At 44.6% G+C, this 13809-nt stretch overlaps 1 protein-coding gene across 1 annotated transcript in view; it reads left to right on the top strand.

Moving 5' to 3' along the window:
• Nucleotides 1–13809, top strand: part of RAB2A (RAB2A, member RAS oncogene family) — a 90978-nt gene that overhangs the window by 29566 nt on the left and 47603 nt on the right. The gene's annotated exons all lie outside the window — the stretch shown is intronic.

Below are 13809 nucleotides of genomic sequence, written 5' to 3'. Positions count from 1 at the left end.
ATTATAGCTGAGTGTTTGTGTTTTAACTGTGGAGTTTCCTCCACTGCTTGATTCTGTCCAGGAGGCGCTCAACAAATTTTTTTTTTTTTAACTTACAAACTTGCTACTGACAGCGAATTTTTCTGTCTCCCCCTTTTCCCACCTCTCATATTTGTGATGGACAGACATGAGGCCCTTACTAAGTTCATGTTTCCTCATTTGGTTAAACTTTCTTAAACGTGAATATTTCCATCATTCATGTGTTTATTTTTTATTTGAAATTTGTCAAAATACAACTTCAATTACTTTTTCCTGAATTTGTGTTGGTCAGGGGTTTATCTATGGTGACAGTGGCTTAAAAACTGCACTCAGTTTAAGGACCCATATTTTTCTAAGTCTAAGAAATAAGTGATTTGAGAAAATGTGTTGCATAAACTAGATAATGAGAAAAATATCTGTCTATTTCTTTTAATAAATCCCCTCCTGTTCTTGGAGCTTGTGGCATCAAACCCAACATTTCCTGTATTTCCAAATAGAGACTCTCCAACTGAATAGTGTTATATGTATTTATTACCTTTTTTTAAAAAGTGAATTTCTGCAAGAGAAAGCATAACCATCACAAATGTCTTCATTCATGGGACCCATAGTAGGATTTTTTTTCTTAATATACTTCACAAATGCTCTGGGTTTGGATGGAAATGCCAGTGTTGGCTTTGGCAGGTCAATTATTCAAGTTCTAGTCTCTTAAAAGCAATTAGTAAACACCTTTGTTTTTTAGTAACACATGATAAAGTTCACCAACAAAAAGACTAAGTTAACACACATATGAGAGTCTTCATTCTGTGAACCAGTTTTTGTGATCTTCCTGTAAATATCTCCTTACAATTCTTTACTTATTTTGTGGTTTTCTTCCTGTTTTGTTAGTGCATATTACTATCAGAAAGTGTTCTGCAGACCATAGTTTGAGAACTCCTACTCTGTTGCCTTGGACTTACTTCTGAACTTGGGTAACTACAGGTTTATATCTAAATATTCTGGCCCAAGTTATGGCTGTGGAAGGCTCTGAATTTAGTTAGTGTAATTCTGCTTTATAGCTTGTACAGTCAGTATAAAGAAGTTACGCCGAGAGTCTGAAGTGGGGCAGGCTCAGGCCAGGGGACAAGTTTAGTTGTGAACCCGCTGGCCATATCTTTAACCATAAGTAGGACCCTACCAAATTCACGGCTATGGAAAAACGCGTCCCGGACTGTGAAATCTGGTCTTCTCTGTGCTTTTACCCTATGCTATACAGATTTCAAGGGGGAGACCAGTGTTTATCAAATTGGGGGTCCTGACCCAAAAGGAAGTTGCAGGGGGGATCAGAGGATTATTTTATGGGGGTTGCGGTATTGCCATCCTTACTTTTGTGCTGACTTCAGAGCTGAACAGCTGAAGAGTGGCGGCTGCTGACTGAGGGCCCAGCTCTGCAGGCAGCAGCGCAGAAGTACGCGTGGCAATACCATACCATGCCATCCTTCCTTCTGCGCTGCTGATTTTTTTTTTTTTTAAATAATTATACACTTTGTTCTTTGTATTTGCTTTTGGGACTTTTTTCCCTCTTCCTCACCTGTAGGATGCTTTCAGGTTGCTTTTTCCAGCTTCTCTGTACAACCACCAAGGTTCATTTAAATCAGTGGGAGTTAAGCACCTAAATTCCTTTATGAATCCCACTGTACATATTGGGTTCCGGGAAGTGGGCGGGCGTAAGCCCGCCCACTGCTAAAGGATCCCCCCCCAGCCTAAGGGGAGGATCCACAGGGCCTGGAACTCAAATAATTACAGGGGACAACTAATGTAAAAACAGGGACAGGAGTGTGGTCAAAGGGTCAAAAGAAGAGAACCAGACGGGGACACCGAGCAGAGATGGCGGCAGTTCTGCCCCCAGAGCTGGGCTTCTGGGCAGCAGCCGCCACTCTGCAGCTGCCCAGCTCTGAAGGCAACGCCAGCAGCAGTGCAGAAGTAAGGGTAGCAGTCTCTCCCCTCCCCCCATGCGCGCGCACACACAGTAACCTTGCAAACCCGCCCCCACAACTCTTTTTTTGGGTCAGGACCCTTACAATTACAACACCATGAAATTTCAGATTCAAATAGCTGAAATCAGGAAATTGACTATTTAAAAAATCCTGTGATTGTGAAATTGAACAAAATGGACCTTGAATTTGGTAGGGCCCTAACTGTAAGCTTATTTTGTCTTTAACCTGAGTTCACAAGGGGAGTAGTCTGTACCTTCAAATAGTTTTTTCAAACACACAGCCTGTGTGCAAGGACCAGCATCTGAACCACAACGGGGCTTTATAGCTAAATTGTAATCTCCATTTCACCTATAAGTACCTCCATCCCAGCTATCTTTTGAGAGATCCTCTAACTTTGCATTCACATGTTTGGTTATACAGTGGATGCCATCCTGATAAAGACGACTTTCAGTTATTAGCAACATTTTCCCAAGAACCAATTCTGTCCCATTGACTTGAATGTTAATAGAATTTGGATATTAGCAATTGTCATGCTGCTTATTGACGACTTCTTTGGAAGAGGGGTTCCACTAGTAATTAATTTATTGGCTCTGAGTCTGCAGCCTGGAGATTGCAAGAAGAGGAACTGTGCAGCCTTGTGCCCCCCCCCCCCCCCCCGTGTCCCTGTTCCCCGTGGAAAGCCCCAGCTGCAGGCAGGTTTACAGGCTGCAGCCAGCAAAGAAAGCACTGGGACATGCCACGCCTGGCTCCTCAGTGCCAGAGCAGGGTGCATTCCAGAGAGTGCAGGGGGAGAGACAATGGAAAGCCCTGGGAGCCCTTTCCAGCAGCCTTCTCTTTCAGCCTGTAGTGCTGGATCTCCGTCAGGGGCTCTTCTGGCATTTGGACTGCAACCACCTTCTCTGCTGTGGCCCTACCTCCAGGCTTTCACTTAATGGCAACTTTCAGAGAATGGCAACTTTTTGCTGGCAACTGAGAGGTTGCTAATATTCACTGTAGTTGTAATATAGGTTCACTGTCTGAGAGCACACATGTTCCTGTTTCAGAAACTGGCTGAACACCTCCATAATTAAAGAAGATTCTTTCCGATTTCTTCAGTGGTGGTGTATCTTCTTGTGTTCATCAGGAATTTCTCCAAAGTTCCCCTGTATGTGGCAGCAACAGAAGTAAACTGGGTCCTTGCTTAAGATGTGGCTTTAGGTGGGAGAAGAGAGGAAAATGTTTCCTGTTGCCCTTACCAGGTCTTTATGACCTTGTTAAGGAAGCCAAAATTGCTTTTGCAGATAAGTGTAGGCTTTATTTAAAACCTGAAGACCTCAGCAGGGTTCATGTTTTCACACAGTGCTATCAGTTTATTTTAACAGTAGTAAACAGAAGCTTCTGGTTTCTGTGACTTAAAGGAGATCTCTTTAGTATGTTCAAAAGGATAGATTTTAATTTCACAACCTGAACATAATAGGCACTGGTGTATCTAATTTAGGGTGGGAAGCATGGGCACTGGATTTTGCACTTGGATATCTTGTTCCCTCTAGAAATCCAAACTGTTTTTGAAATAAGGATCTCGGAATGCTGAGGATTATTCTGAACTCATATGTTACTTTCTAGGTACTAAAAAGTGTCCTAAAAAGATAACTTTATCTGTGGACAATTCAACAGCTATTTGTTTTACAAATCTTTATGGAAAAGCTCACTCTTATGAAAAATGTGTGTCTTGAATAACTTTGCAGGTAAGTTACATTGCTTTTACATAGGTTTTCTGAGAATGCCTTGAACCATTCCGTGGTTTGGAAGTGAACCAAATTTTTCTGGAATAAATGATTGCAGGGTGGATCTGTCATTTACTCCTGGTGGAATTCTGTGCAAAAAAAATTAAAAATTCTGCATATTTTATTTGTCTAAATAACATAATATAATCACGCCAGTTTCAATTATTTTGGAAATTTATTTCAGAATACCTGTCAGCAAGTATGTCTGTAAACAGTACAGACCCCCCCAAAAAAATATTCAGGAAATATTTTTTTTTTTTTTTTGACAAATAGATTCCTTACTAAGCAAATTAATACATAACTTTGAGTAACACCTTTCTGTATTGTAGTTTAAATGAATTTCCCACACCCCTCAGAAGCAGTGCAAAGGCTTGGGGAAGTTGGAGGTAACGGAGGACCCGAGGGAGAGTGAACCTAGAGGATTGTTGGGTGTGGATGGGAAGTATGGAACTTGGGGGGGGGGGGGGGGGTTTGCAGGCGAGGGAGGGATTGTTAGGGAGTTGGGGAGCCTTGCCCATGCTGACCCTGATTGATTTCTAGCTTCTCCCATTCAGTCGAGCACATCTGCCCCTGTCCCCGTGTGGCCCTGCAGCCCTCCTCCCATTCAGTCCTTGGCTTAATGCTGTCACCCCACTAGCTCCTGAGTTCCACGTGCAGGGAGCTGTGTTGGCCGTAGCTGGCTGCTGGCTGTTCTGGCGCCACAGCAGCCTCTAATGGGAGAGAGGCAGAACTGCAGAATTTCTTGGGCAGAATCTATTTTCTGTGCAGAAAATAGAATCTACGCTGGACATGAATTCTGTGCGTTCGCAGAGGTGCAGAATTCCCCCTTCCCCCAGGACTAGTCATTGCATGAATGTGAGGCTCATGTGTGGTTGGCTTCTCTAATTTATTTACACATCTTGGGTGTAAAAATATTTCAGAACTACAGTTTAAGGGCACATATTTGTCTTCCCCTTTCACTCCATCTAAAATATTTTATTCCACAGACCATACTTTAAGAACTGTCCTAGAGTGGCAGCCAATCTGGATATCCTTTTGCCCAAATTGCATGGGCTAGTTCTTAGCTTTAGTGAATTGAGAGCTTATAAAATGTGTGTAAATTAATTAAAAAATCTCAGTTAAGAATAGATAATATTTGCAATTAAAGGTCACGAACTTTCACTATGTCTTGTAAAGTTTGTATAATATGTAGCACAAAGGGACCCCACTACTGAATGGGGCCATTGCACTAATTTAGTACAAACAAGTCAGTCACTTATGTCCAATATAAGCTGCTTAGGCAGAGGATTGCAGAATACCTATGGGAAAGTTTCCTAGCGATCACTATGGAGGATTCCCAGGACATCCCAGTGTACATTAACAAACTTTTCCTCCTGGCCCCCACAGGCTGTGTTGTTAATTTCTGACCCTTATCCTTCCTTTTCCATGTAACATAGTAAATGAGAGCTCTAGCTCCACACACCATGCAGTATTAAAGCAGAATGATCACTTACCGGAGCTCCCCTCTCCTGAATCATGTGTGTCAGAGCTGGAGTGGTGGGACTGGCTAGACTCCTCCAGAGTCAAAAAGAGGTCCTGATTTGCCACGCAACCGGACGACCCTATTGACTTTTGTCGACAAAACCTGAGTCAGTGGGGCTATGACAGCAGGGCTGCAAAGGGCTCCCTGTGCAGCCACAGGAACCTTTCAGAAGCAGGGTAGCTTCCCCCGTGGCTGGGGGATCTCTGCTCTATCTGAACCTATGTATTATTCAAATCCCTTTCTTGTCTTCTAGCATAAGATGCGTGCTGTGGAGGTTTGGATAATATGGTTTTGGATAAATGGGAATATACTGTATTGGCTTTTACAAGGAACCTGATTAATCCAATGCTTTGTCTATTCCATATGAATGTATCCTACAGTATCAGACCCGTTTTTAATTTTGTATTCAGCTTCCAGTCTGCTCTTTTCATAAATGTCATTCTTGGCATCATAAGTAGTTAAACTCAAATTGGTCCCACCAGATCAGACTTGCAAAGTAGTAACATGAAATCTTTTTATAAATGTGTGAATCAATGTATTTAATATAAGGTTATTGGAAAAATGTAAAGCTTATTTTATGGCTGCTTAATAAACACTGCTTTTCTTTTTTTTTTTTTTTTTTTTTTTTTTTTTTGCTGGTATCAGGAAGCCTTAACGTGTATGTGTTTCAGATTAGCAGGGCTTAAAATTACCCATATTTAAAAATCAATTGTAGGTGTGTATCTGCCTACTATTTTGGCCTTCTTTTTGAAATGTGTTTCTGCAGTATGATATTTGATACACACTTTTTTAGAAAAAAAGACATTACTTATTAAAGAGCAAGATAATTCATTGCATATAAATCTAAATTTATGGTCTTCTCTATAGAAACTTATTTATCCACTCTCTTATTCTATTTAGGGTGAAAAGAAACTACATTTAGGTAGAGTGTTGAGAACATATATCTATGTATCTGAGGGCATGCTTGACGTAGTGCTGATGTTTGTGCCCTCAAACAAGTGTTAAGTACTGAGCTGTAAATTTACTTAGCACCTCTGTCAGGTGGTGTTGGTAATAACTAAGGTTGATTATTTGTGGCAAAAAAATGGCAAAAGTGATGACTATTTTGGCAATAAAATAAAATTATAGACTTTTATGGCTTTTTTTCTAAGGGAAAGTCATGGCGCACAGTATTTTTCATGAAGGGAAATTATGATATGACTTCAGATATTTGACAATAAATGTTTACAATAACTTCAAAACCCATGCACTGTATGTACATGGAGCCAAATTTGTAAAGCTTCATAGAGCAGTCGCAGTTCAGTAGCAGTCTAGACAGGGTGACAGACTACGACTTTTCAGGGGGTAGAGGATGGAGAAACCAGTCATGTTTTTTTGTGATGGCATTTATGATCATGACAAACAAGCAACCTTAATGTAGAAGTATTTGTGGCAAATGCCTAACAATATCAGACTAGCATAAATACGGTTTATAAATTCTGTTTGGGAGGAAAATTTCTTTGAGTAGATACAGACATGTATTTCGCTTAGGGATATGTGTGCCCAGGACGCAGGAGCTAGAGATTTTTGCCTAGCACTACTTATAGAGGGTCGCACCTCATGGCTCTGACCCTTCTCCTGGCTATATAAGGCGGTGCCACCCTGATTCCCCTCAATTCCTTCTCACCACCTATGGCTGGAGTTGGAGCTCTGTGTGGTTGTAGTCTCTCAATCTTGCATTTAGTCTTAGCCTAGTTTATTGTAGTTAGTGTTAGTTAATAGTGTTGCCCAGTGATGCCCTCACCAGGGTTTAAACACTGTTCTTCGTGTGTAGGAGTGATCCCCAACACCTACTCCCACTTGCGGTGCTTGCTTTGTCTCAGTGAGGTCCACCTCTAAAGAGTGGTGTTCAATTTGTAAATCATTTAAAAAGTGGACTCAGGTGGTGCAGGACCTTTGCCGGAAACAGCACCTGCTTGAACAGACTATGCAGTCTGATCCAGTACTGAGGCCTTCCTTGGCCTGAATATCATCCTCTGGCTCAGAGAATGCTGCCACCTCTTGTTCCGGAGTAGGCGCCTTGCCAAAGAGGCAGAGGAGCCATTCTCTGTTGTCAGTGCTGAGGTAGAGGTCTCATAAAAACAATCTGGACTGCTCCAGGTTGCAATGTGACACCACTGCCTTCCCCAGGAAAAGCACAGACTAGCACAAGGCCAATTCCAATGTGTGGGATGGCATGGGTACCTCTGACCCTTCCCCGGCACCAAGTTGGGAGGGCAGAAACCCCATACCATTGACTCCAATTCCAGCCTCCAGGGTCTGTTGAATCCAGTACCAATGAGGGATATGTCAGTCACAATTGTGTCCATGTCATCAGTGTACCAGGCAGTCGCAGACCTCCTCTGGCTTTCAGTTCCAATGTCACCATAATCCAGGAATTCCCCAGGGCTGCGCCACCTGTGGTCCCTCCAGTGGAGTAATCCACTGAACCTCCATGTCTGTTGACACTGCATCCTGACACTCCCCTTCCTGTGATGGGGATGGAGCTGGTACTGGAATCGGTGTGGGGGACATTTGGCACCAGGACTCCTTGGCCCCGCTGCGTTCGATGCTGCAAATGTTCTCATAGACTCATAGACTTTAAGGTCAGAAGGGACCATTATGATCATCTAGTCTGACCTCCCGCATGATGCAGGCCACAAAAGCTGACCCACCCACTTTCCCTTGACTCAGCTGTTGAAGTCCCCAAATCCTGTGATTTAAAGACTTCAAGTCGCAGAGAATCCTCCAGCTAGAGACCCCCGCCACATGCTGCGGAGGAAGGCGAAAAACCTCCAGGGCCTCTGCCAATCTACCCTGGAGGAAAATTCCTTCCCGACCCCAAATATGGCGATCAGAAGAACCCCAAGCATGAAGGCAAGATTCTCCAGCCAGACCCTCATTGACCATTGATACTATTTACCAGCGATGGCACGCTGTTGATTAATTGACTAAAATCACGTTATCCCATCAAACCATTCCCTCCATAAACTTATCTAGCTTAATCTTAAAGCCAGAGAGGTCTTTCGCCCCCACTGTTTCCCTCGGAAGGCTGTTCCAAAATTTCACCCCTCTGATGGTTAGAAACCTTCGTCTAATTTCAAGCCTAAACTTCCCCACGGCCAGTTTATATCCATTCGTTCTCATGTCCACATTAGTACTGAGCTGAAATAATTCCCCTCCCTCCCTGGTATTTATCCCTCTGATATATTTAAAGAGAGCAATCATATCCCCCCTCAGCCTTCTTTTGGTTAGGGTAAACAAACCGAGCTCCTTGAGGCTCCTTTCATACGACAGGTTTTCCATTCCTCTGATCATCCTAGTGGCCCTTCTCTGTACCCGTTCCAGTTTGAGTTCATCCTTTTTAAACATGGGAGACCAGAACTGCACACAGTACTCCAAATGAGGTCTCACCAGTGCCTTGTATAACGGAAGCAGCACCTCCTTATCCCTACTAGATATACCTCGCCTAATGCATCCCAAGACCGCATTAGCTTTTTTCACGGCCACGTCACATTGCCGACTCATAGTCATCCTGCGGTCAACCAGGACTCTGAGGTCTTTCTCCTCCTCTGTTACTTCCAACCGATGCGTCCCCAGCTTATAACTAAAATTCTTGTTAGTCATCCCTAAATGCATCACCTTACCCTTTTCACTATTAAATTTCATCCTATTTCTATTACTCCAATTTACAAGGTCATCCAAGTCTCCCTGCAGAATATCCCGATCCTTCTCCGAATTGGCAATACCTCCCAACTTTGTGTCATCCGCAAACTTTATCAGCCCACTCCTACATTTGGTTCCGAGGTCAGTAATAAATAAAATGGGACCCAAAACCGAACCTTGAGGAACTCCACTGGTGACCTCCCTCCAACCTGACAGTTCACCTTTCAGTATGACCCGCTGCAGTCTCCCCTTTAACCAGTTCCTTATCCACCTCTGGATTTTCATATCGATCCCCATCTTTTCCAATTTAACCAATAATTCCTCGTGCGGTACCGTATCAAACGCTTTACTGAAATCGAGGTATATTAGGTCCATCGCATTTCCCTTATCTAAAAAGTCTGTTACTTTCTCAAAGAAGGAGATCAGGTTGGTTTGGCACGATCTGCCTTTCGTAAAACCATGTTGTAATTTGTCGCAATTGCCATTGACCTGAAGGTCCTTAACTACTTTCTCCTTCAAAAATTTTCCCAGGACCTTGCATACTACAGATGTTAAACTAACAGGCCTGTAGTTACCCAGGTCACTTTTTTTTTTCCCTTTCTTGAAAATAGGAACCACATTAGCTATTCTCCAGTCCAACGGTACCACCCCCAAGTTTATAGATTCATTAAAAATTATCGCTAACGGGCTTGCAATTTCTCGCGCCAGTTCCTTCAGTATTCTCGGATGAAGATCATCCGGTCCGCCCGATTTAGTCCCGTTAAGGTGTTCAAGTTTGGCTTCTACCTCGGATACAGTAATGTCAATCCCCTCTCCTTTATTCCCCTCTGTCACGCTGCCACTATTCCTAAGCCCTTCATTAGCCTCATTAAAGACCGATGCAAAATATTCGTTTAGATATTGTGCCATGCCTAGATTATCCTTAATCTCCACTCCATCTACAGTCTTCAGCGGTCCCACTTCTTCTTTCTTTGTTTTCTTCCTATTTATTCCTATAAAACCTCTTACTATTGGTTTTAATTCCCCTCGCAAGGTCCAACTCTACACGGCTTTTGGCCTTTCTCACTTCATCTCTACATGCTCTGACCTCAATAAGGTAGGTTTCCTTACTGGTCCCTCCTCTCTTCCACTCTTTGTACGCTTTGTTTTTTCTTAATCACCCCTTTGAGACGCTCGCTCATCCAGCTCGGTCTAAATCTCTTGCCTACTAACTGTTTTCCCTTTCTCGGGATACAGGCCTCTGACAGCTCCTGCAACTTTAACTTAAAATAATCCCAGGCGCCATCCGCATTTAGATCCATAAATATGTTAGCCCAATCCACTTCCCTAACCAGTCCCCTTAATTTATTAAAATTAACCTTTTTGAAATTGTAAACCCTAGTCTCTGATTTAATTCTGTTAATCCTTCCATTTAGTTTAAATCGAATTAGCTCATGATCACTCGAGCCAAGGTTGTCCCCTACAACCATTTCCTCAACGAGGTCCTCACTACTCGCCAAAACCAAATCTAAAATGGCCTCCCCCCTCATCGGTTCAGCTACTACTTGATGAAGGAATTCATCAGCTAGCATGTCTAGGAACATCTGAGCCCTATTATTGTTACTAGCATTTGTTCCCCCAATCTATATCCGGGAAGTTAGTCTCCCATGATTACACAGTTCCTATTAGTATTTACTTCCCTAAAAACATTAAATAGTTCTCTGTCCATATCCAGCGTAGATCCCGGCGGTCTATAGCACACCCCAAGCACTATCCCAGGGGAGGCTCTAGTAGTTCTTTTTACCCAGTATGAGTATTGCCCAGACAGACTCCATCTTATCCATTCCATCAGTTATTAGTTCTTTACAGTTTACCTCATTATTGACATACAATGCTACCCCCCACCTTTACCTTTGTTCCGGTCGTTCCTAAACAGCACATACCCTTCCATACCTGTACTCCAGTCATGACTACCATTCCACCAGGTTTCGGTTATTCCTACGATATCCGGTTTCATTTCTCGGACCAGGAGCTCCAATTCCTCCATTTTGTTACCTAGGCTTCTCGCATTGGTGTATAAACATCTTAATGTATGCCGTTTAGCCTGTCTCCCATTAGTTATGCAATTTGGTACGGACCCCTTACTGTTCATCCCCCCTCTCCTTCTTATGTCAATCCGTTCCCCCCGGCTATATCTGTTCTTATCTCATCACCCTCCTTTTCAATGTTGGAATCTGGCTTGGAGATTGACTGGACATCTCCCAACCGTCTCCCCCAAATTCCTAGTTTAAAGCTCTTTTGATGAGATGAGCCAGCCTCCCTCCCAGAAGTCTATTTCCTTCCCTACTCAGGTGAAGTCCATCCCGTGAGAACAGTTGTCTGTCCCCGAAAGCCTCCCAGTGGCCATACATCCCAAAGCCCTCCTTATAGCACCACTCCCTTAGCCAGCTATTTATCCTCACAATCCTGTCAGCCCTTTGCTGCCCTTCTCTAGGAACAGGCAGAATCCCACTGAAGATGATCTGAGCCTCGATTTCCTTGAGCGTCTTCCCCAGTCTGGCATAATCTCCCTTGATTCTCTCTAACGAGAACCTAGCCGTGTCATTCGTTCCTACGTGAAGGATTATCAAGGGGTTCTTACCTGTTCCTTTTAGGATCCTTTTCAACCGTAGGTCCACATCCCATATCTTAGCACCCGGTAGACAGCTCACCCTTCTGTTCTCTGGGTCCGCCCTGGTCACAGGCCTGTCTAACCTCCTCAGTAAGGAGTCCCCAATCACGTAAACCTGCCTTTGCCTGGTGACAGTGCGATCTACTAATCTATCCTCTGTTCCCTCTAGTCATAACCCGTGTCCGTTCCTATTTTCCCTTATACTCCCCCTTGTGCCATCTTGTATCCTCCCGGGGCCCAGATTTGGTGCTGTCTCCATCAACTCCTCCCCTCTCTCTATTGGACTAGCTGCTCTTCTCTTCTTCCTCACCCTCCCACCTTCAGTTACCACCTGCTGCCCCCCCCCCTCCTCGCTATCCAAACACCCAAACCTGTTCCTGAGTTCTATTTCCCCTTCACTAGCCCTCCTTTTCCTTTGGCCTGCTTCTCACGGTCACATGCTTCCAGTGCCCTTGTTCTCCCTCTGATATTCCCCCCTCACAGACCTTAGCCCCTGCTTCCACCTGAACCCCTGAGCATTCCCCTTCAGCCCCTCCTTGCCTTTCCTCCATCAGCTGCTCGAACCCCTTTCTAAACTCTACCAGGGTATCTACCTGCATCTCCAACCCTCGGATCTTTTCTTCCAGCAGCTCTATTAGGCGGCACTTCATACAGACATACCTCTGTTCAGGCTCCCCCGCTAGGACCATGTACATACCGCAGCTTTCACATGCAATCATCTGCATTGTGTCCCCCGCTGCTTGGCTCATGGCTGCTGTAGTCTCTGCCCACTGCACCTGGGGAAACAAAGCACACAGGACACCGCGCCCTCCTGCCTCCCCTTCCACCTCCCCTGTAGACTCCCACTCAAACTCCCCTGTTAGCAGCCCTGTTCGCTGCCTCCTGTGCCGCTGCTTGCATGCATTTGGGCACTCTGGTACTGCTGTTTCTGCAGGAACCAACACTACCTGTGTCCACCGGAATGCTTGGTACTGACAATACCACTTTCACTGAGAGCACCAATTCACACCTCATTCTGGGCACCAGATGAATCGGGCCACCTGTTGGCTCTTTCAGGAGTCACTCTGCCCATGTTGCTGAGATTCTAAGGCTCTGAGTCCAAGTCAGAGTTGTCATCCTCGCACTCCACATCACCCAATGAACTCGGGGGGGCTATCAGTGGACCAGTATGGTTCCCCAGGTTGGCGAGTGCCCTGTGTCCAGGATGGAGGTCCCTGGCCCAGCCCCTACTGGCCACCAATATCAGTGGCCTTGGACTCAGTGGGATGCTCCTCATTCGCAGAGATCCTGTTCTTTGTACCGTTTGAAGCCGAATTCTCTCACTAGGTTGACGGTGGTGGCTTTGGATCAATTGCAAGTCCAGGCATTGGTGGTCTTCCTCTATGCGGAGCCAATGGAGTCTTCCCTCCTGGGTAAATCTTCCTGAGAGCGAGAGCCAAGACCTTCATTCTCATAACCGGACAATGCCGTGCTGCCTGGTTCATCCTCCCCTTCTATTCCGAAGGACATCTAAGGCATACCAGGACCTTTAATACTGCATAGCCACATCCCTGGGTAGAGTTCCTCCAAGACAAAAATGGACAAACTGGTGGATATTTTACAAACCATTGTTTCCAGAAGTGTCCCTTCCAATCAATCATGCACTCCTTGAACCGGCAAGAGCTCTGTGGAATATACCAGCCTCTATGTCACCAGTGGCAAAATGCTACTTTGTTCCCAAGGATTTGAGGGGTTCTATTCCCTCCTGACCCCAAATTTCCTAGTCATAAGAGCAGCAAACAGGGCAGGTTCAAGTCTATCCTCAAGGACAGAGACTCCAAGCAGTTGAATCTTCTGGGCAGGAAGATCTACACCTCATAGTCCTTACAGATGAGGATCAAAAATCACAAGCTTTGTTGGCCAAGTATAACTTCCTCAATTGGTCAGCCATGGCTAAATTCAAGGACCACTTGCCTGAGGCCTCATGTGAGAAGTTCCAGGCATTCCCTGCAGAAGGCTGTTTCGTGCACAAAATGTCCTTGCAGTCCACCCTTGTTGTTGTGGACATCTTGGCCAGAGTTATGGCTTCAGTGGTAACTAAGAGGGTGGGCTTCCTGGTTGACATCCGGAGCAATCCCAATCGAGGACTTGCCCTTTGACAGCCAAGTCTTGTTCTTGGACAAAACTGATGACACTTTGCAATCCTTCAGGGATTCCAGG

Source organism: Malaclemys terrapin, chromosome 2, assembly GCF_027887155.1.
Source record: "Malaclemys terrapin pileata isolate rMalTer1 chromosome 2, rMalTer1.hap1, whole genome shotgun sequence".
Lineage (NCBI taxonomy): Eukaryota > Metazoa > Chordata > Testudines > Emydidae > Malaclemys > Malaclemys terrapin.
Note: the sequence above shows the minus strand (reverse complement) of the source record. Positions and strands in the feature narration are given on the sequence as shown.